The 23792-nt window shown below is 39.0% G+C and overlaps 2 long non-coding RNA genes across 2 annotated transcripts; both read left to right on the forward strand.

Moving 5' to 3' along the window:
- Positions 1-4467: 4467 nt before the first annotated feature.
- Positions 4468-6440, forward strand: LOC120013827. The gene is made up of 4 exons (XR_005471486.1): positions 4468-4729; positions 4994-5057; positions 5593-5653; positions 6380-6440. It is a non-coding gene; the product is annotated as an uncharacterized LOC120013827 (long non-coding RNA).
- Positions 6441-10878: 4438 nt separating this feature from the next.
- Positions 10879-12875, forward strand: LOC120013848. The gene is made up of 3 exons (XR_005471487.1): positions 10879-11488; positions 12023-12083; positions 12834-12875. It is a non-coding gene; the product is annotated as an uncharacterized LOC120013848 (long non-coding RNA).
- The last annotated feature ends 10917 nt before the right edge of the window (positions 12876-23792 follow it).

Below are 23792 nucleotides of genomic sequence, written 5' to 3' on the forward strand. Positions count from 1 at the left end.
TAGAATTTATCGGTTTCACTATTAGTGACTTATTTGCTTGGTTGAGTGACCAAACGATTTCCGATTGTTATGAAATTTTATATGGACATTCTAATATATATAAAATGATTTATCATGCAGTAATATGAATTTTCTGGGTTGTTTTTCTAATGTAATTAACCTATGCGCTCTATATGAAGCTCTTTGAGCTTACATGCAATTAGAGAGTTCTACTTCCTATTTCTTTGTAGGTTAATCATCATGAGGATGTTATATCACTCAGAATTCAGTTTGCTCAAGTGAATTGAAGTCAGGTTTTCGAGTATGAGTTTGGATCTCTAGAAAACCAAGAAAAACCTATGTTCATCAACCTTCCACTAAGGCATTTTGATTGATGATTGGAACTAGCCTTAGGGCTGTATAATATGGATATATTGGTGCTGCCAAATTCAGAGTTTGAAGTCAAGATTGGAGGGACATGTTTGGTCACGTGAAGGATCTCTTGTCTTCATCAAACAAGATCTTGCACATGCTTCCTTTATTGAGGTCAATGATCAGATTTTTGTGAGAAGACAATTGATGAAGCTAAATGACAAATGCAATGGTTGAAATTTGTAAGAGATGAGAAAGTATATTTTGCAACTAGACAAGACTTAGATTATGAATATATTCTTGAAGACTACAAGCTCCAATGGTACACTAATCTATGGCTGAGATTGAATTGTTTTGAATTATGAATGGATCAGATTACAACAAGACTTGAAGGGTTAAGATGACCATTTAAAAGGTGAATCCAATGGTTGTGCATAAGACCATATTCTTGCTTGCAATTTTTGACTTAAAAGAAGATCTTACTTGATTTTTGGAGTCAAAGATGGTTGCAAGTTGCTACACATTTTGTAGGAAATCATTGGAGATACCAAGGCCAAGATTTGGTGTAAGTTTGATCAAATGGTCAAAGAAGACAAAATTGTTGGAGATACCAAGGTCAAGATTTGGTGCAAGTTTGATCAAATTGTCAAAGATGGCTGCAAGTGCACATGACAACTCAAATCTTGGAAAGCTAGACTTGGAAAATAATGCAAGTGCAACGTCTACATATTGTAAGGTCAAGATTTAATGATCTATTCATTAAATGGCCAAGATTTGCACATGTAATTGAAGGTCGAGATTTGAAGATGGAAAAAGATCCAATGGTGGAAATCACAAGAGCTTGGTAAATTATAAAGAGGGGTTCTTCCTCATTCCAACTTGGAGAAGCCAAAATTACATTGAAGAAATTCTTGTTCTCAAAGCTTCCAAGCTAGTTTGTGCCATTGAATCCAAGCTTCTACCCAAGCCACTCTAAAGGCTTCCTCACTATTTTGCTTTTGCAAAGAGGGAGTGCTTCTCATTTGGCTTCTTATTTTCAGATTCGAAAATCCTCATTATTCTTCATTTTCTATCCAACCCGTGAGGTGATATTGTGATTCTTGAGTGTTCCTCAACCCCATTTGCTTAGTGCAAACCTTGAGTGAACCATTTATACCGAACACTTGTAAAAGTCCCTTCATTGGGCAAAAACCTTGTTGAGGTTGAGTTTAAGGGAGTGCTTGAAACCCTTGGTTGTAAAGTTTGAAGATTATCTTGAAATCTTCAGTTTTAAGGGTGACCTAAAAACCCTTGTGAGTTTTGTGGAGCTCTTGAGAAAACCACATCCTTAGTGGAGGTTGGAAAATCCTAGGTTGGTGAACCTAGGTAGTAGATGTAGTAGAAGAGTCTCCGAACTACTATAAATTGCTGTGTGGACTTTCTTGATTGCATTGCTTGCTTGTTGATTGATTAAGTGTTTTGATTGCAGAATTTTCTGAACCACTAGTCTGTCCGTGCACTGTTCACATAGCTAAACTTTGAATTTTAATCTGAATTTTTGATATAGTATTCATTAGGGTGTTGTGATACTGCATACCAAATTTCATTGAATTCTGACTTGATTTGCTAGGTGAAATTTGAGTTGTAAAATCTGTGCGCAGTGTGTTGTTTAAAAAATCTGTTTTTGCAATTCCTTGATTATTTGATAATTGATCATTCACCATATTGTATCACATCTTGCATTGAAATGAATATTGATTAAGATAATCATTAGAGTCCAAATTTGTGTGCTAATTGTTAATTGACATTGATTTCCTTTTAAATTATAAAAAGAGATTCCTATCGGAATTTGGGGACACAATTCACCCCCCCTCTTGTGTTAAGTACGATCCATCACGTACCCGGTCTATATATATATCATCCATCGTAAATCCATATCCAATAAATTGGGCTCCTATATGGGCCCCACAGTCTACATCAACCACCTCCCATCACCTCCAACCACCCCACTCCTAAAAACAATCCAATAATCATAATCAACTAGGAATATAAATAAACATATAACAAGCCGTATTTCCACCCCCGAAAACCGACAAAACCACCATACAATAAGAGTCCGTGAAACCGGAACTCCAGAATCACAAGTAAGAGTAAGGAAACCCCTACCTGAAAATCGGAATACCAATACCAAGCACGCGTCCCTGATTAACCCCTGACTCCGAAAGTCAACTCGCTCCGAATCTCAATCGGGGTCACTGCCTACACCGGAAAACATAAAATACGAAAATCCAGTGAAAATACGTTCGGTCAACTATCAAAGTCAACGGTCAAACAGTATCGAACCGGGTCAAACAGTGTAAAACCGGGTCAACCAGTGTCAAACCGGGTCAAATAGTGTCAAACCGGGTCAAATAGTGTCAAACCGGGTCAAACACCAGTCAACCGAGTCAACTCGCCCTGACTCGGTCAACTCGTGTTAACCCAACCCAATGGTGAATCAAGTCAAACCGTCGCCGGAATCGGCCGGATCGACCAAAGAAACCCACGGTGGCCGGAAACTTCAAACTCCGATATCTCCCTAACCACAACTCTGATCGACGTGATTCCACTTGGGTTATGTTGCTGCCAACTGTGCGCTCCTTTTGGTACCGGTGGTGTCGCTCACTGTCACAGGAAAAGTAAACCGCCGGAGGACCTGTGTATAAGAGAGAGAAATAGGAGAGAGAGTGAGTTGTGTAGAGAAGAGGGTGTATTTGCAAATAATACAAAAACTGGGTATTTAACTTATTAATTTAAAAGTTCACTGTTTACAGAAATGCCATTGTACATTTACAAAACATATATACGTATTAAACTTTAAAAAAACATAACTAATTCAATTTAACTCCGATTAAGGTGATTCTTGTCCTAAAAATTTTCTTTTAAAATCCCCCATTTATGAAAAATATTTCCAGATTTTTATCTTAATTTAATTTTTATTCTCCCCAAATCTCTGTTCATAATCACCGAGGTTCACTCCACCTCGATCAACGGGACAAAATAAAACTATGAATAGTGTAAAAATCAGGTCAGTATATTACACCTTCGGAGGCTAGTCTTATGTGGGGTCACCTTTTGTGGTGGGTCCCACTTCATGTGTACGTGTAGTGGGGTGGTTAGATGTGGTTAATGTAGACTATGGGGCCCATATAGGAGCCCAATCTCTTAGATACGGATTTATGATGGTTAATATATATATATATATATATATACCAAGTACGTACCTATAGGGTGGGTCTAGGGGTGGATTACGGATTAGGGATTAGGGATTAGGGATTATGAAGTACGAATTATGGATTACTAGAGACCGGTGTTTGTGGTTACGATGTTGTATAGCCTTATTGGCTACCATGTTACTTGGTTGGTTTACTGATGGTTATATATTTATGGTACTTCATATTTTGCATTATATTTCTTGAGTTCTTTATCGTGGATATAGATGTTCCCTTTCTATGCCCTACTGAGCTTCATGGCTCACCCCTCTTCTTATTTCCCTTTCAGGTGAGTTGGATATAGGTGACAACAGTCAACGAAAGGACGCATGAGCTGGTGTGTAGCCTCGAGCTGTTTCTTAGTCGGGTGTGGGCACTTTGTGTATTGTACTTTGTATATGTTACCTATTTACTCAGTCTGATCTCAAGTAGATATGTCTTTTTAATTTTCCTGTTGTATAGATACTCTGATGGTTTCGGTGGGTGTAAATATGGTATTTTGGAGAGACTGTTTCCACATCATGATTCAGAAGTTATTACCATTTTATATATTTTATTCGGTTTATGTATTGGATTAAGGGTTGGTTCGGGGGATGGGGCCCCCTGCCTGTCACGTTCTTGTGGGTATAGGTACACTTCGGTATACCTCATGTAATACCCTAACATTTAAAACGAATTAAAGTGAAATTTTCAATAAGGGTTAAATTGAATGTACAAATTGTTAAGAGGTTAAAATTAGTATTTAGAAGAAATTAGGGTAATTGGAATATATATATATATATATAAAATATAATCATGATTGACAAATATTACTCAACCGAAAGTGTGATGTAGTTTAAAAAATAATAATAAAAAAAAATATGCCACTTTCGGTGAAAAGACAAATATAATACAATTAAAAGAAAAATAAAGAAAAAGAAGAAAGGAAGAAGAATCGAAGAAAACAAAAGTGAACTGTGCTCTCTCCTTTAGCTCTCTTCCTGCGACGCTTAGCCAAGAATGGCAACTTCATCGTCCGTTCACCAAACGAGATGTCGTTACCACCAAAATAAAGCTTGGACTTCCAGGAGCAAAACCCAACGAGTCTCAGCAAGTTTCGTCGACTGTAGCCACTAGAATCGAGTTTGGAAACTCACGGCAACCACAAGGTAAAAGTGGTCGATCCGGCCAACTCTGGCCACCATTCAGCTCGTCGTCACCACCATTCATCTCACCGGATTGAGGAGCACTTAGGCCAACTAATTTTCGGGTGAAACAAACCCCGGATGCCGGAGATTCGAGTTTGACCCGAAATGGGTCAATTTGACCCGGTTTCGACCCGACTGGAATTTCATTTTCCGGCGACCCCGAAGTTCTATTTTAACTTGTTTCGTTGTTCTGAACGTGTTGGCAATGTTTTTGGATCCATACAGAATAGCGTTGGAGCATCTTGGCAATTTCGTCTTAAATATGCGTATACGTATGGTATACATGGAGGTATAATACGAAACCAGAATATAGTTTTTCATTAATTAGAGAATATAATATTAATTGAATGAATGAATGAATATTTTATATAGATATTGATAATACATAGAGATTTATAAAGATGTATTATTATTAAATAAGTTTATTGAATTTAGAATAGATATGGAGATTTCATGGAATCTTTGACTCGTCATACCAGTTTGTATGGTTGACGTTGGATCGCTGAATCATAATCATAATAATCACGACAATGATACGATCAGAACCATACCCACGGTGGTGCCATTGGTGGTTGTCGAATGAATAGTATGAATATGACCGAGTTGGTGATCGGGTTGCATGCATGCAACTCAATGAAATATGTTAGTGATATTTTTGTAATTTTAATCAAGGGTAATTTGGTAATATTGATAACAGGGAAATTGGTAATTTCACCTCCAAGGGGTAAAATGACAAGTTCATTTTCAAGGGTAAAAGGATAATTTGGATTTGTACAAATTGTGATTGATTATTAATCAGTATGAAACTGGTATATTTGGTATAGGTGATCGAGGAGTTGGACTTGAGGCTGTAGACGGTTAATTATTTTGTGTACCGCTATCGAGGTAGGGGTTTCGTTTCTCTTGCATGTGAGTTTAGAGTTCCGGTTTTACGGACTCTGGTGATATTATGGTTTTGTCGATTTTCGGGGGTGGAAATACGACCCGTTTACATGCTGATTTATATTTCCTGTTATATATATCACTGTTGGTATGTTTTCTGGGAGTGAGGTGATTGGAGGTGTTGGATGTGGATGTGGATTGTGGGCCCATATAGGAGCCCGAATGATCGGATATGGATTTCTGATTGACGATATATGTACATATACAGACCGGATATATACCGGTGGACCGTCTGAGATGGGGTGCATCACAGGGGACGCCCTCTGGTGTAGGCTATGCTATCGGGATACCCGATCCTCATCCAGTTTCGGTGTGGACCTGGACTGGGAGACACCCTACGGGGATTAGGGTGGGTCCAGGGGTGATTTATGGTTGCTGGATTATGGGAGTTTGGTGTGGTGGTTACGGTGTTGGATAGCCTTATCGGCTACCATTTCACTTGATTGGATGGTGTATGGATTTCTGGAGACTAGTGTGGGTGGTTCCAGTGTTATTTAGCCTTATCGGCTCTTGTGCTATTTAATTGACTTACCGATGGATGTATATTTACTGTTTTGCATACTATGCATTACATTTCTGGATTTATTATTATTATTTATGGATATTGCCGTTTCCTCTCTACGCCCTACTGAGCTTTGTGGCTCACCCCTCTTCTTTATCCCCTTTCAGGTGAGTTGGATGTAGGTGATGGCGGTCAGCAGCGGGATGCGTGAGCTGGTGTGTAGCATTGGGCTGACTCTTTAGTGGGTGTGGGAACTTTTGTATTGTATTTGTATATATACTATACGGTTTGGTATCAGGTAGATATATTTTATTATTCCGCTGTTGTATATGTACACAGGTGGATGTACGTTATGGATACTATGGTAGTTATTATTATTATTACTATTATGTCTGATGGGTTTAATTGTAGATTTGGGATCTGGTTCGGGGGATGGGGTGTCCCTTGCCGGTCACGTCCCTATGGTATCGATACACCTCGGTGTATCTTAGGAGAGAGGGGCGTGACAGTTTAGTATCGAAGCTGTAGGTTTAGAAACTTACAGTGGTTAGGTTACCTAGGTTATCTTGTTGGCTACACATCATGCGCTTCCCGGCTGACCTGGTGAGTTTTTAATTTTTGGTGTTTTCTGCTTTAGATTTATGTATACGTGTGTTATATTTTCCAGATATGGTTGACGTGTTTTCAGTGTTTGTGGGATTGTGACGATGCAGAGATTGTTTCTGTTTCTAAATTGTAGTTTATTATGATAGCGGACAGTGGGGCTATTTTGTTGTCTATGTGATTAGAGTTTGAGTTATATCAATTGGGTTTTAGGCAGAGATTGAGTTATATCAATTTGGTTTTAGGCATTGTATTTGTATGCCCTTGACCTTTAAACTGCTATTTTTTTTCGAATTGCATATGTTGTTTGGTGATTTGAACTTTGAGACTGGTACTTTGGGCAGTGAGAGAAAAGAAGAGAAAAAAAAAAAAAATGAAATAAATTTTGGTGCAATTAATTGTCGTGTTTTATCGGTAGATTACTGACATTAAATGTTGGATTGTATGAAAAAAAAAAAATTATAATGTGATTTATGGATTAGGAATATTATATATCCTAAAATTTGAGTTTATTAAAGTAATTTGAATTCAGATTTGGATATGGATATTTGTAATTTTATTTCCAATTTGAATTTCCTTAATACGTGCTCTTAAAAAAAATAAAATAGAACTGAAGGTGCAGCTGGGTTAAATCTAGAGGCATGTAGTTATTTATGTTATTGAAGATTTGAGGGTTTTGGTAGGAATTTATCGGTGACATGTAGTCAAAGCTAATAGACGGAGATGATATAATAAGTGCTTGTGTTTTCTATTTTAATTTGTCATTGACTAAGATTAATGGATATAAATTATTTAAGGGCAATATTATCGTACAAGTTTCCTTATGGTGGAAAAAAAAATAAAATAAAATATTTAGAGTACTCGTATTCGATTAACCAGTGGTATGAGGTAAACGGTAGGGCAAGGAGTAACACAAATGACTAACTAATGCGTTATTTCGTCCATGTGGATGTGCTAAATAGATCTCTAACAAAAAATAAAATAAAATAAATCGTGTTACTTGTGTGTGTCAAATGACTCATGCTTACGTTGAGATAATTGTTGAAGTATTAATGATGTTTTGGTGTGCTCAAGATTCTTGTCTTATGTTGTGAGCATTAATGTGTTTTGGTGGAGAAAATTAGTAATTCATGAGTTAAAAAAAAAAAAAATTCTTTTAGTTTCATGCATGAAGTACCGTCAAGTTTGGAAAAAGGCATGGAAAGCCATGGTATTTGTGGCGTTATTGCTGTTATGATATGGTGAATTTGAGAATTAATTTCTGTTTGGAGTTGGTTAATTTGGTATTGTGCAACTGACGAGTTTTTGATGCTGAGATTAAATTGTATGGGGTTATAGTGGAAAGGTGAATAGTATTTAAGTGAAGCTCAATCTCATACTTAGTATTTTATTTGGAATTTTGTATAGTGGATGTTGTCAGGTGTGCTAACTCGTTGGGTTATGTATCTGCTTTCGCTCTTGAGCAATATCCTTTACTCTGTTCTCGGTTGATTTGGTTTTGCCACGGGGGTATACCTACGTGGTTGTCCTATATTTATTTGGGGTTATGAACGGTTCCTGCTAATCAGCAGGATGTGGAAAATACTACAATGCTTTCACTTTAGTTTGAATTTGAGTAGTGATTGGTTCATGGATTTCACATTCCGTTATTATGATTTATATTGTGCTTGCTTCGAGTTTGGGAGTTAACCATCAAAAATTTTCGATTCTCAAGTTCATGTAGGGACGGTATTGTTTGTGTGTGATAAGATTGTTATGGTATGTTGGATTCGTAAACTCTGAATTTCATTGAACTTGTTAGAGTTGTATAAACCGTTTTGGGTGGCGGTGGCTTTTGGGCAGATTTGGTTGTGATAGAGATTGTTGTTTTCGACATCATCCTCGGGATGAACTAGTGTTCCAGGTTCGAAACAAATATTAGAATTTTACTAGAAGAAATTCGTTATGGTAAATCTCAAAGATGAATTATTCAAGTTAAATGATTGAAATACGTAATATTCTTGGGATTGGTTAAAAAAAAAAATACCGGCGTTATTCGACGATTTGGATACAGTTTAAATTTTGAGGACGAAATTTTGTTAGGGGGTAGAATGTAAAACCCAAAACTTCCCATAGGGGCTAATGGAAAAAAAATCTTAGTGGTAAACTACTAAATTAAGGAAAAGTTTTGTTTTTAAGATAAGAGTTGATATTAGTGGCTCATTAAAAAGGATTTAAACCATTTTTTTTGTAACCAATTTGACTAGCTCGTTTAATCAAATAAATGAGTGGCCTACAGTCCAATGGGTCACTACAGGTAAAATAATCATAATAATAATTAAATTATTTTGGATAGTCTAATGATTTGTTTTAGATATTTAATAATTTACTCTATATGCCGATATACTTTTAGGAGATGGAGAAGTTGTCGTAAACGCGTATTTGATTGTGCATTACTATCGAGGTAGGGGTTCTTCATTTATTGACCTCTATTACCCGATATTTCTTGTTCTACAATTTTTTTTGTGTTTTCCTTGTGTGTTAAATACCTGCCTCTTGAAACTTTCTTTGTTGTCTCTTCGTTGGTTCGCATTTCTCCATGCTTGACTATAATCCTTTCAGCATGTAGATAGGAATGTGTAATTTTGGTTATGAGAAAATGTTTGATTTGATTAGGACTCTTCGTGGAGCTTTGTGTCTTATTTTTCTAAGAAAGTAAAATATTTTATTAACTAATTGGGAAATGGGCCTTGGGTGCATGGAAAAACTTATTGTCATGCATGCATCATAATATATGTTGATTGTGTGTTCGGATTGTGGATTGGTGGAGATGGGTGGATGTGATAGGCTTGTTGTTGTTGTCTAGCTCTGGTTTGTGCGGTGGTTGTGACTCGTGACACACTATCATGAGACTTAATCACTGTCTGGGATTTATTTCCTTTTATCTGTTTCCACATGATTATACGGGGATTTGAGTGCCACGACTTCCGAGGGGAAATCCGGACTACCGTGTGCCGATGATTGGATGTGGATGATTTGTGGCGCTGTGCGCATTGGGAGGCGATGTACGTTTTGCATATATAATTTGCATGCTTGTATATATATATATATGCATATTGGATTGTGATTGTGACTTACCTGAATGGAAGTGGGAGCATATCACTATGGATTTTGTGATGGGTTTACCTATGACTCCGCGGAGACATGATGTGGTTTGGGTTGTTGTGGATAGGTTGACAAAGACAACTCATTTTATGCCCATTTGTCAGACAGATTCGATTGAGTCGTTGACGAGATTATATGTACGAGAGATAGTCCGATTGCATCGGATATCGTTGAGTATTGTATTTGATCGAGATCCCAGGTTTACTTCATAGTTCTGGGGTAGTTTTCAGGATACTCATATTGGCGATAAGCGAAAGTTAGATGTTACATTACATAAAAGTGGAAAATACTACCTGATTTTTAATGTAGAGAGTGATAAGGTGTTCGATAGGCATGACACGTAACACCATGGTTAAGTGGACCTTTGAGATTCTAGAACGAGTAGGACCAATTGTTTATCATTTAGTTATTTTATCGCAATTATGCAACGTACATAATGTACGTTATGTGTTGATGCTTCGGAAGTATGAGTCAAACTGGATTGATTCACAGTAAACGCAACAGTGGACATGACTTATATTGGGTAGCCGTTGAGAATCCTGGATATGCGAGAGACAGTCACTCGATCAATGTGAAGGTGTTGTGGCAACTCCACGGATTGGAGTAGGTTACGTAGGAGTTAGAGTCCGAAATGAGGGGGAAGTATCCGTTCTTGTTTCGGTTTTAAATTTCGAGGACGAAATTCTTTTTAGGGGAGAAGAATGTAATACCCCAACATTTAAAACGAATTAAAGTGAAATTTTCAATAAGGGTTAAATTGAATGTACAAATTGTTAAGAGGTTAAAATTAGTATTTAGAAGAAATTAGGGTAATTGGAATATATATGTATATATATAAAATATAATCATGATTGACAAATATTACTCAACCGAAAGTGTGATGTAGTTTAAAAAACAATAATAATAAAAAAATATGCCACTTTCGGTGAAAAGACAAATATAATACAATTAAAAGAAAAATAAAGAAAAAGAAGAAAGGAAGAAGAATCGAAGAAAACAAAAGTGAACTGTGCTCTCTCCTTTAGCTCTCTTCCTGCGACGCTTAGCCAAGAATGGCAACTTCATCGTCCGTTCACCAAACGAGATGTCGTTACCACCAAAATAAAGCTTGGACTTCCAGGAGCAAAACCCAACGAGTCTCAGCAAGTTTCGTCGACTGTAGCCACTAGAATCGAGTTTGGAAACTCACGGCAACCACAAGGTAAAAGTGGTCGATCCGGCCAACTCTGGTCACCATTCAGCTCGTCGTCACCACCATTCATCTCACCGGATTGAGGAGCACTTAGGCCAACTAATTTTCGGGTGAAACAAATCCCGGATGCTGGAGATTCGAGTTTGACCCGAAATGGGTCAATTTGACCCGGTTTCGACCCGGCTGGAATTTCATTTTCCGGCGACCCCGAAGTTCTATTTTAACTTGTTTCGTTGTTCTGAACGTGTTGGCGATGTTTTTGGATCCATACAGAATAGCGTTGGAGCATCTTGGCAATTTCGTCTTAAATATGCGTATACGTATGGTATACATGGAGGTATAATACGAAACCAGAATATAGTTTTTCATTAATTAGAGAATATAATATTAATTGAATGAATGAATGAATATTTTATATAGATATTGATAATACATAGAGATTTATAAAGATGTATTATTATTAAATAAGTTTATTGAATTTAGAATAGATATGGAGATTTCATGGAATCTTTGACTCGTCATACCAGTTTGTATGGTTGACGTTGGATCGCTGAATCACAATCATAATAATCACGACAATGATACGATCACAACCATACCCACGGTGGTGCCATTGGTGGTTGTCGAATGAATAGTATGAATATGACCGAGTTGGTGATCGGGTTGCATGCATGCAACTCAATGAAATATGTTAGTGATATTTTTGTAATTTTAATCAAGGGTAATTTGGTAATATTGATAACAGGGAAATTGGTAATTTCACCTCCAAGGGGTAAAATGACAAGTTCATTTTCAAGGGTAAAAGGATAATTTGGATTTGTACAAATTGTGATTGATTATTAATCAGTATGAAACTGGTATATTGGTATAGGTGATCGAGGAGTTGGACTTGAGGCTGTAGACGGTTAATTATTTTGTGTATCGCTATCGAGGTAGGGGTTTCGTTTCTCTTGCATGTGACTTTAGAGTTCCGGTTTTACGGACTCTGGTGATATTACGGTTTTGTCGGTTTCCGGGGGTGGAAATACGACCCGTTTGCATGCTGATTTATATTTCCTGTTATATATATCACTGTTGGTATGTTTTCTGGGAGTGAGGTGATTGGAGGTGTTGGATGTGGATGTGGATGTGGATGTGGATGTGGATGTGGATTGTGGGCCCATATAGGAGCCCGAATGATCGGATATGGATTTCTGATTGACGATATATGTACATATACAGACCGGATATATACCGGTGGACCGTCTGAGATGGGGTGCATCACAGGGGACGCCCTCTGGTGTAGGCTATGCTATCGGGATACCCGATCCTCATCCAGTTTCGGTGTGGACCTGGACTGGGAGACACCCTACGGGGATTAGGGTGGGTCCAGGGGTGATTTATGGTTGCTGGATGATGGGAGTTTGGTGTAGTGGTTACGGTGTTGGATAGCCTTATCGGCTACCATTTCACTTGATTGGATGGTGTATGGATTTCTGGAGACTAGTGTGGGTGGTTCCAGTGTTATTTAGCCTTATCGGCTCTTGTGCTATTTAATTGACTTACTGATGGATGTATATTTACTGTTTTGCATACTATGCATTACATTTCTGGATTTATTATTATTATTTATGGATATTGGCGTTTCCTCTCTACGCCCTACTGAGCTTTGTGGCTCACCCCTCTTCTTTATCCCCTTTCAGGTGAGTTGGATGTAGGTGATGGCTGTCAGCAGCGGGATGCGTGAGCTGGTGTGTAGCATTGGGCTGACTCTTTAGTGGGTGTGGGAACTTTTGTATTGTATTTGTATATATACTATACGGTTTGGTATCAGGTAGATATATTTTATTATTCCGCTGTTGTATATGTACACAGGTGGATGTACGTTATGGATACTATGGTAGTTATTATTATTATTACTATTATGTCTGATGGGTTTAATTGTAGATTTGGGATCTGGTTCGGGGGATGGGGTGTCCCTTGCCGGTCACGTCCCTATGGTATCGATACACCTCGGTCTATCTTAGGAGAGAGGGGCGTGACACCTCAGGAGAGAGGGGCGTGACAGTTTGGTATCGGAGCCGTAGGTTTAGATACTTACAGTGATTAGGCTACTTAGGTATTTCGTTGGCTACAGATCATGCGCTTCCCGGCTAACCTGGTGAGTTCCTTATTTTTGTATTTCTTTCCTTTAGATTTACGTATAAGTGTGATATATTTTATAGATATGGTTGACATGCATAGTACTCGGGTACGAGGACAGAGATGGGGTAGGGGACGACTCGAGGCGGATGAGCCTCAGGGAGTAGATGAGACTGTGATACCGGAGGTAGTTCCGTTAGTGCATGGGCGAGGACGGAGAGTTAGGGGTGGGAGACGTGGCAGGGGCAGGCGAGGAGCTTATGTAGGTCCAGTAGGTGATATTAGGGAGGATTGGGAGGTACCAATGGTGCAGCCAGCACCATAGGGGGTAGAGGTAGTAGTGACTACTTTACGACAGGATGTCCGGGACGTTTCTGAGTTGGTGCGAGCACCTGGGCAGACTGTTACAGGCTTGTGACACAGACTGCCGCTCCAACCCCTGCTATATTGCAAGCTCCTGTTGAGGTTCCAACATATGTTTCGACTTTGGGTGGGTTACAGGAGGGTGCAGGACAGATTATGGCGGCACTGGTAGCTCCTTTGGCAACTGATACTATGATCAAAGATTTAGCTGAGTTGCGAAAGACGAACCCTTCAGTTTATAGAGGAGTGACAGATCTGGTGGCAATAGAGGAGTGGCTTTGCCAGCTACGCAGGAAGATGACTTCCTTGCGGATTTCTAAGGAGATGAGGGCTTTATTAGCTGTAGAGTTTCTAGAGGGGGATGCTTTTACATGGTGGGAGGTGATGACAATTAGTTGTGGCAGAGAGGGTATGTCGTGGGCAGAGTTTGAGATAGCTTTGCTATCATAGTATGTACCACAGACAGTGCGTGTAGCTAAAGCTAAGGAGTTCCTTGAGTTAACTCAGTCCCCGGACATGACAGTGACTCAGTATCAGGCTCGTTTTGAGGAGTTAGGGCAATAAGGGGAAGAGTACATTTCCACAGATGAAAAGAAGATATTGAGATTTCAGAGAGGATTGTACCAAAGATTTCATCTCATTTGGCGGCTCAGACTATCACCACCTATCGCGAGTGTATTGATAAGACACTTGGAGTTGAGAGGACTTTAGGAGAGATTAAGGATTATTGAGAGATTCAAAAGTGGAAGCTTGAGAGTTCTACATCTGCTACTGGTGAAAGTAGTCAGCACTGACAGAGGACTGATATTCGAGGATAGTAGCAGAGTTAGGAGTAGAGTTCTCAGGGTCGGAGATAGAGTTATCGAGGACCTAGGCAGGGACAGCAGGGTCCTAGACAAGGTCAGTAGGGGCAGAGATCGGATCAACAGAGACAGGTTTCGAGACAGGACCAGCAGCCCCAGCATTGCTATGCATGTGGTCATGTGGGCCATATGCATTAGGATTGTCCTATAGCAAACAATCCGTTATGTTTCTGGTGTGGTTTACCAGAACATACTACGAGAGATTGCCCACAGGGTGGAAGACCTGCACCGCCAGCGCATTGAGGTCTGAGAGCTCCAGTTCCAGCTCCGATTCTAACATCTAGAGGTACTGTAGGATGGGGTAGGCCACTAGCTCAACAGCAGCAGCAAGTTCATAGAGGAGCAGTGTATGCATTCGGCCCTGATGCAGTATCGGCAGAGCAAGATCATTTGGGAGGTAGGTTTCTCTTATTCAGTTCTTGGGCACATGTTTTGTTTGATACTAGTGCTACGTATTCATTTATTTCTGTATCATTTGCTGCGCATTGGGTTTAGAGATTACTAGAGTGGTGAGGAGATTTAAAGTTGATTCGCCCCTAGGACCAGGTACCATGAATAGTGGTATCTATAGGCACTGTGTATTTAGTTTCGCAAATCATGCGTTTAGAGCGGATTTGCTTGTGAAGCCATTTACTGATTCTGATTTTATTCTCGTATTGGATTTACTGACTGGGTATTAGGCGATTATAGAGTGTGCTAAGAGGAGGATTACACTAATCACACCTATGGAGAGAGTTGGATTTCGTGGGACGAGACTTCTTCCGTGTCCACATTTTCTAGATAATCCTTAGTACACTTATTGTGTTGTAGTGGGTTTGATCATTTCAGCGTCTAGGAAGGAGTCTTTGATTACAGAAGTTGAGTTTTATCAGACCGAGCACTTCACCTTGGGTAGCACCTGTTCTGTTTGTGAAAAAGAAGGATGGTACGATGCGAATGTGTGTGGATTACCAGCAGTCGAATCGGGTGACACTGAAGAATATTTGTTGCTAAGGATTAATGATCTGTTTGATCAGTTGAGGGGTAGTCATTATTACTCCAAGATTGATCTCAGATCGGCGTACCATCAGTTGAGGATCCAAGAAGAGGATATTCCGAAGACAGCTTTTCGCACACGATTTGGTCATTATGAGTATTTGGTTATGCCATTTGGGCTAACCAATGCACCTACATCGTTTATGGATTTGATGCACAGGGTGTTCAGGCTGTATTTGGATCAGTTTGTGATTGTGTTCATTGATGACATATTGGTTTATTCAGCCTCTAAGGAGGAGCACGCCAGACACTTAGAGATTATGTTACAGACGCTTAGAGAGCATATACTGTATGCCAAGCTCAGCAAGAGTGAGTTTTGGGTGACACGGGTGAATTTTTTAGAGCATGTGATATCTCAGGAGGGTATAGCAGTGGATCCAGCTAAGGTGGAAGCAGTGATAGCATGGAGGACACCGAAGAATGTAAGAGAGATTCGCAGTTTCCTTTGATTAGCAGGTTACTATCGACGTTTTGTTGAAGGGTTCTCACGGATTACAACGTCGATGGCATAATTGACCCGAAAGGACGTTCCGTTTGCATGGACAGACGACTATGAGTGGGCTTTTTAGAAGTTGAAGACTCGACTCACATCACCTCTAGTGTTGGTGATACCAGATAGAGGCATCGGTTATCAAGTGTATTGTGATGCTTCAGGAGTTGGATTGGGTTGTGTGTTGATGCAACAGGAGAGAGTGGTTGAGTATGCTTCACATCTACTGAAGCCACACGAGAGGAATTATCCGACGCATGATTTGGAGTTAGCTACCGTTGTGTTCGCACTTAAACAGTGGAGATATTACTTTCAAGGAGAGAGATTCGAGGTATTCTCAGATCATAGGAGTCTCCAGTATTTGTTTACTCAGAGGGATCTAAATCAGAGATAGAGTAGATAGATGGAGTACCTAGAGGACTTTGATTTTACTTTACATTATCATCCAGGCAAGGCCAATGTGGTGGCTGACGCCTTGAGTAGGAGGTTGGTCGCAGCACGTTGGCTATCCGTGAGTTTGAGTTAGTGGATACACTTAGTCAGTACCGACTAGACATGGAAGAGCATAGAGACCTACTGTGTCTACGGAGTTTGATTGGTCGTCTGAAACTTGTACAACGGGTGTTGGATGCACAATTGGGGGACGCACTATTTGATGACATTGAGGACATGGAGGGATGGGTCAAAGGCACCGATGGTAGAGTTATATTCTGGGGTAGATTAGTGGTTCCAACGGATACGGAGTTACGAGAAGAGATACTTTGGGAGGCACATTATTCACAGTTTGCGATGCATCCTAGTGCTACCTAGATGTATCGAGATTTACGGAGACAATATTAGTGGAGTGGCATGAAGAGAGATGTTGCCTAGACGGTGACCCGATGTCTTACTTGTTAGTAGGTAAAAGTAGAACATCGACGACCCACAGGATTGTCACAGCCGCTTCCATTACCTAAGTGGAAGTGACTATGGATTTTGTGATGGGTTTACCTATGACTCCACGGAGACATGATGCAATTTGGGTTGTTGTAGATTAGTTAACAAAGACAGCTCATTTTATGCCCATTCGTCAGACAAATCCGATAGAGTCGTTGACCATATTGTATGTATGGGAGGTATTCAGACTACATGGTGTACCATTGAGTATTATGTCTGATCGGGATCCCAGATTTACTTCACGGTTTTGGGGCAGTTTTCAGGATATTCTAGGGACGAAACTTAACTTCGGTACAACGTTTAATCCTCAGACTGATGGGCAGAGTGAGTGTACTATTCAGATTCTGAAGGATATGCTTCAGGCTTGTGTGATAGACCTTCGAGGAGATTGGGAGACTCATATTCCTTTAGTGGAGCTTGTGTAAAATAACAATTACCAGAGCAGTATTCAAATGGCACCACCATATGAGGCATTGTATGGGACACCTTGTAGATCACCATTGTGCTGGTCAAAGGCTGGAGACAAATGATCGATACTTTTTATCACAAGAAATACTTGCAATTCAATACCGACGGGTTGAACCCATTCGCAAGTGTACGTGCCGAAAGACAGTAAATGGTGAATGGGGTCGAATCCACGAAGGCTATATTAATTATCAACTAAAACTACTAACAATAGTGTAAAATAAATCTCAAATTCTTTAAATATCAACTAACAATAAAATTGAACTAAACATCAATGGATGAAAACTACCTTGGGTTGGGCGTGTCAACAACCTCCACCTGTGCACATACATTAATACGCAATCACACAATTTAAAAGTTTAACAATGTCAATTGAAAGGCTTTGGTCCAACTGCAGTCAATTAGATTTCCCTAAACAACGATCCTGACTTTGGTCCAGTTGCAAGATCTTTTCTTATCAATGAAGTCTTAGTTGATCTATCCTAAGAGTTTCCTAAGACAAGCATAGGCACCAAGAAATCGACAATTGCACAATCTAGGATAATGGTCTATTACCCAACCAATTATGTCATATGTTCCAAAAACTTGGATCTTACTCAAGTTCTTGTTACTTTGTCAAACACCGGGTCATGGTCAACCGAATATGTTTAACTAATAATTCCTAGAATTATGATGTTGATCAGGCATGCATAACAATAGGAAATAAACAATCAATCCAGAGAACAAAGAATTAAACTCAGTTTGAATGGCAATCAAATTTGTGCACAAGGTTTTTGGTAGAAGAACTTACCAAACCCTAGCTAGAAAAGAGTTTAGTTACACATAATCATAATAAAAACCACAGAAATACTCATTAACAATGTTCGAATCAATGGGAGAATTGAGATTTGTCAAAGAATTTGGATTGCCAAGCTTGATGTGCCTCCTCCTTCTTGCCATCACTCTCTGTCCAAATTAGGTCTTCAACCGTGCAGCAAAAGTCTCCTTTTTCTCCAGCGTAACACTGCTTCTATATTTCTTTAACAAACCCTAAGATGGCCCAGCTGTATTTGCCACATCAACAACTTAAATGTGCAAGTTTGATTCCCTCGTTCTGTAGCTTTAACAGGTTGCAAAACAAGTTACAAAGTCTGTCCAGTGACAACTTTATTCTCCATCAGTATCGGTGCATAAAAACACCATTATGGGCAGTATTTTGCACTAATCAACATAGAAAAATAGCAACTTTAAGCCCAGAAAAATAGGTGTATTTTACACCTAACAAAATCCCCCAAACTTAAACCTTGTTTGTCCTCAAGCAAGCAATCAAGAAAAAGTTAAAAAACCACGTTAAGTATCATTGAAAACTTCAATTAAAAATCGGTATCACATGTACTTTCTCATTATTTCAATGCAACATCGATGTCCGGTAGAAAATTGCACAACCTTAACACTGCTCAGAACTACTCCAGTTTACACATTTATTTTCACAGATCCTCACAAAGGTACACACATAATATATAAAAGAAAATTTTCACTCAAGTGTTTAGGGGTAGTGTTTACTCTCTTATGAACCCATCACCTGCAGCTATATGCTCACATGTCCACCAATCTTACTTCACGCTAAAATTCTCAGTCACTGAATCAGAAGGACTTTATTGGGAGCGAGAAAATTGGCTAAAGAAGGCTAAAAAATGCACAAATTCAATATAAATTGTATTCAAACTAAAGTCATCATAATCCAATCACAATTAAGTTCAATGCAACAAGGATAAACTTCAAGAAATAACATAAGCTAGATAAAGGTACGATTCAAACAAAACAGATGATGAGCATGTCATATATCACAAAGTCTCAAAAATAGGCATCCATCATAAGACTAATCCTAACTCCATCTAACCGAACCAACTTAATAGAATAACAAGAGCTTTCACTCCTCCAAAATAACAAGTCAGAGTATCACTAATCCAAGTCATAATATCAACATATCAACCAAGTAAAATCAGGGTAATGTCCAGTCACGAATCTGATCAAACATCTCCCTTTGTTGAGCTTCAAATCTCTACTGAGCCTCCTTCATATCATGGATATGCGTTCCAATACTCATCTGAAGAGACTCAACAGTAAACTCAAGATGCTCCAGCTAGGTAACCACCTGCCCCTGTAGAATTCCAACTTGCTCAAAGTCAACACCCAAATCAACCACCCTTTCCTCAACAGCTTCCAATCTCTCTTCCAAACTACCACGACCAACACCATCATTCCCTTCTTCAGTGTTATGAACCCGAGATTCCTCAGCTGTACCAGAAGTTTTTTATTGCTGCCTAATGAGCTGTACTTCACTTCTCTCAAACCAGAATCTGTTAAGAGGTGCCTTCCTTCTCTCCTGCACATCACCCAGCTCCTTTTCCACATTTTCAGTAAGACATAAAGTGGTAATAAGCACCCCAAATGGCAGCACCTGATCAGGTTTGTTGTCCAACTTTACCTTGACAATGTGATCATAAATAGTATTGGCCATACAAAAATCCATATCACATATTATTGCATACATCAAATAGTAAGATTTTGCATTGACAGTGGAGAGATGAGTCACAAGTATCACATTCTTGGTCACAATATGGGATAACAGTCTATAAGGCAGCATTAAATCAACATATAAAATCACATTCTTATTCGGCTCATCACTAACATTCCCAGTCAGAGTTTCCACCACAATTCTCTAGTCAGGCCACACAATACTAGCATTTGAAGTTCCAAAATCTTTAAATTTTAAAGTAGGTTTCTTCAGTGGTTCGGGTAAGCTTAATACGGATGAAAAACCCTTCTTGGGTTGAAAAAGAATTGCTTACTACGAACATATGCTACACAATGGCCATCATTGACTATCAAATTTGCATAAAATTCATATAGCAATTGTCGAATAGCCACACCTGGCACACTGGTGATGCCGAGCCATCACCTCCTTCAACTTGTAATACCAGTTAACTCGTTGGAAGTGTTCTACCACAACATGGCGTTCCACATGTAAAGCTCTCTTTGACCACACTTCCTCATACTCAGTCTGAACTTCAGGGGATATGAATCAGTCAAAGCCTTCTTCTTCTTCAGCAGAGACATCCGAACTCTAGATCTCCTTTCCCTTTTTCTTGCTTGCTAACTCCTTCTTCCTCTTTGCACTCCTAGTAGCCATGGATGAATTCTGTGTTATTGCAAGAGTCAAGAGAAACAACCCAAGTCCAATTTCTCAAGAGATTGAACTTTCTCCTTTCTTTGGGTGAAAAAGGTAAGGGAATTGGCTTTTGCGGCTGTAAAAGGGAGTTACCAAACCCTACTCCGTCAATACACATTTATGTATACATTTTTTTTACCTACGGATGTGGGTGACCATTTCTTGTGTGAGCTTTAGGTCGCACTTATGTCACAAACAGGTTGTAAATTTCCCAAAACTCTACTATACACATCTCCTGATGTTCAGAACTACATTCCTTCCAACACCACACTTAAACTCCTTCTCACCTTATCAATCACCTTCCCAACACCTCAAACAATAGTCTCATGATGGAATTCTATTTTTATGATTTATGAAACATGCATAATACATCACAAAGATGGGACGCAAGAGAAAAATATTCAATCAAAGGAATAGGAGCAAAGTCAAGGTACAAGGTAGGCCAAAATTTTTCAAGAATGCCTTCATCACTTTCAAAGAATAAAAACATAGCATTTACTTCAGATGGTCTAATGCAAGTTCTAACTATACAAAGTCATGAAATTCATAGCACATAAAATTTTCTGAAGGCTCCTCATAAGCTAATTTGTGTTGCAAATACTACATAAACTAAGCAGACATTCATTGCAAAAGATCATGCAAATAATCACACCATCAGTCTCAAAAACACTTCATAACAATTAAGCACAAGTATGTCAATTCTCTTCTCAAAGCAATCTCAAAATTTTTTGGCAAAAGTAAATTACCTCTCCCCCAAACTTGAAATTGACATTGTCCTCAATGTTTAAAAAGAAAGAACAAAAAGAAAATTTGTGATGTCGAAAATAAATAACAAAATTAAATGAATGAAAAGGAAGAGAGACTTAGCTGATTTAAGTTGTCAAAATTGTGCTCCTCTTCCATATGGGTTACTGATAGGTGTGATAATACCTATTGTTTTTGGTAGGAATCTCCCCCTCTTAAGCTTCATTTAAATAAATAATGAGTGTATTTATGTTTTGATTTGTATTTTTTTATAGGTTGATTGCGGTTTGGATGAAAAGTGATGAAAAAAGGGCTGAACTGAAGAAAATGTCCACCGACCTTCGTGTGTTCAAATACTTTTAACTTTTTGTCACGTTATCGGAATCAAGCGAAATAAAAGGCATTGGAAACTAGACATCTCAAGCTTTCCGTAGACGCTAAAATCGTGCAAATCGGACGTCGTATGGAGATTTTGGAAGCATTCCACGCCTAGGCGCAATATTTGTGCACGCCCAGTATCACTTGTGCACGCCCAGTCCAGCGAGTTGGGGCGTGAATTTGAAGTTGTGCACGCCTAGGATTGCGCCTAGGCGTGCGCCTAGGCGTGCGCCTAGGCGTGGTGCGCCTAGGCGTGAATACAACGCGCCTAGGCGCACAAGACAGTTTTTTGGGATGTTTTAATTCGCGAACTTGCCGAGCCGCAGGACACTTTTGAACCTAGAACTGATTTTCTGGGGAGCGAAACCAGAGGGGGAAGGCGATTCTTGGAGCTAGGAGGAGAGATTCTTCAGCTCAACTTGGATCTACTCAACTAATTGGGTTTATTCATGATTTTCTCATCTCTCCTTTTGTGTTTTTCTCTCATTATGTGTAACTAAATCTCTTGTGCCAAGGCTAGGATGAAGCCTTGGGTTTGATGACTTTGTTTATGACTTGATTTACATATATATGAGTTGATTTGGGTATAAATCTTGTGTTTCTATGTTTGATTGCAATTTCTTCATGCTTGTGGTGTTTGGCCAACACTTTAGGTTTTTGGATGAAATTGTTTGGAGAATTTGCTTAGACAATAATATGTCAAGTAGATTATGCTTCTTGAAACACTTGATTATGAATGTGTCTCCCTTTAATTAGGTGACAATTTTGTATGAATCCTAATCTCCATAGAACTCCATAAATTCCTATGCATGTTTAGACCAATAAGATGGCTAGAATGTATTTAGGAATATCCGACCTAGACCAATAAGATGGCTAGTAATCGATTTTAGGGAGATTTGGCTTAAGTGCGCTAAAACCGACTTAGGTACGGATTCGTTATGCCCGAATTAGCAAATATGTGTGTGAATTTATGTCATTCCAAGTCATTTCCCAAGGGGGATTCCGAAGCCTTGGTGTTCATCTCATATTTGTTAAATCATCTCATTTGCATTAGTTGCATCCTAATTCTAAGAAAATACCAAAAACACTTTGCTCTTTGCTTGTTTTAGTTTAATTACCAAACCAAACAATCTTGAGTTGAATTTTACTTTTGATTGCATTGTCCATATATACATACAAATAGACATTTGGATTAAACATAACACCGTCCCTGTGGATTCGACCCTTGCTTATCATTGTGCTGTAGTCGCCGACTAGTACACTTGCTAGTAAGGTTAATTTAGACCCAACAAGTTTATGGCGCCGTTGCCGGGGACGGTTGCTTATATTTGATCCATTCTTGTTTATATACATAGATACTTACATACTTAGTTTAGCTCTTTCTTACTTGATAATTAGTGATCCTTATACTTTTCTTTCTTGTTTGTAGTTCATGCAAGGAAGGCGTTCTCAAGATACAGAAATTCTTCCTGTCGATCTAGACTTGGAACGTGCACGAAGGAACAAGAAAGACAAGGATTTTCTTGAGGAGAAATCTTCCACTCGTTCTATCTCTCCTCCTATATCCAGCTCTAGTTCATCTAGTGACAACATTTTGGGAGAACATTCTGAACAGGAGAGCATGGCTGAGAATCGTGAGGAAGTTGGCAATAATGCCAACAATGCAAATGCTCCGGTCACAATCATGGACTACTCTATGCCACAATTCTCTACTAGACAATCTTGCATCATATTACCAACCATTCCGCCAAATCTATCTTATGAGCTTAAATGTCATGTGATTAACATGCTCCCATCATTCTCAGGAGCGGAAAATCAAGATGCTAGTGATCACATTGATAATTTTCTGGAAATTTGTGGCACTCAAAAAATTCAAGGCATATCTGAAGAATTCATACGGTTGAAGCTTTTTCCTTTTTCTCTTAAGGAAAGTGCTAAGATCTGGTTCAAGACTTTGCCACCAAATTCTATCACTTCTTGGGATCAACTTTCTGCTAAGTTTATTCAGAAGTTCTATACTCAATCAAGGACACAG

Source organism: Tripterygium wilfordii, chromosome 13 (genome assembly GCF_013401445.1).
Source record: "Tripterygium wilfordii isolate XIE 37 chromosome 13, ASM1340144v1, whole genome shotgun sequence".
NCBI classification, from domain to species: Eukaryota; Viridiplantae; Streptophyta; class Magnoliopsida; order Celastrales; family Celastraceae; genus Tripterygium; species Tripterygium wilfordii.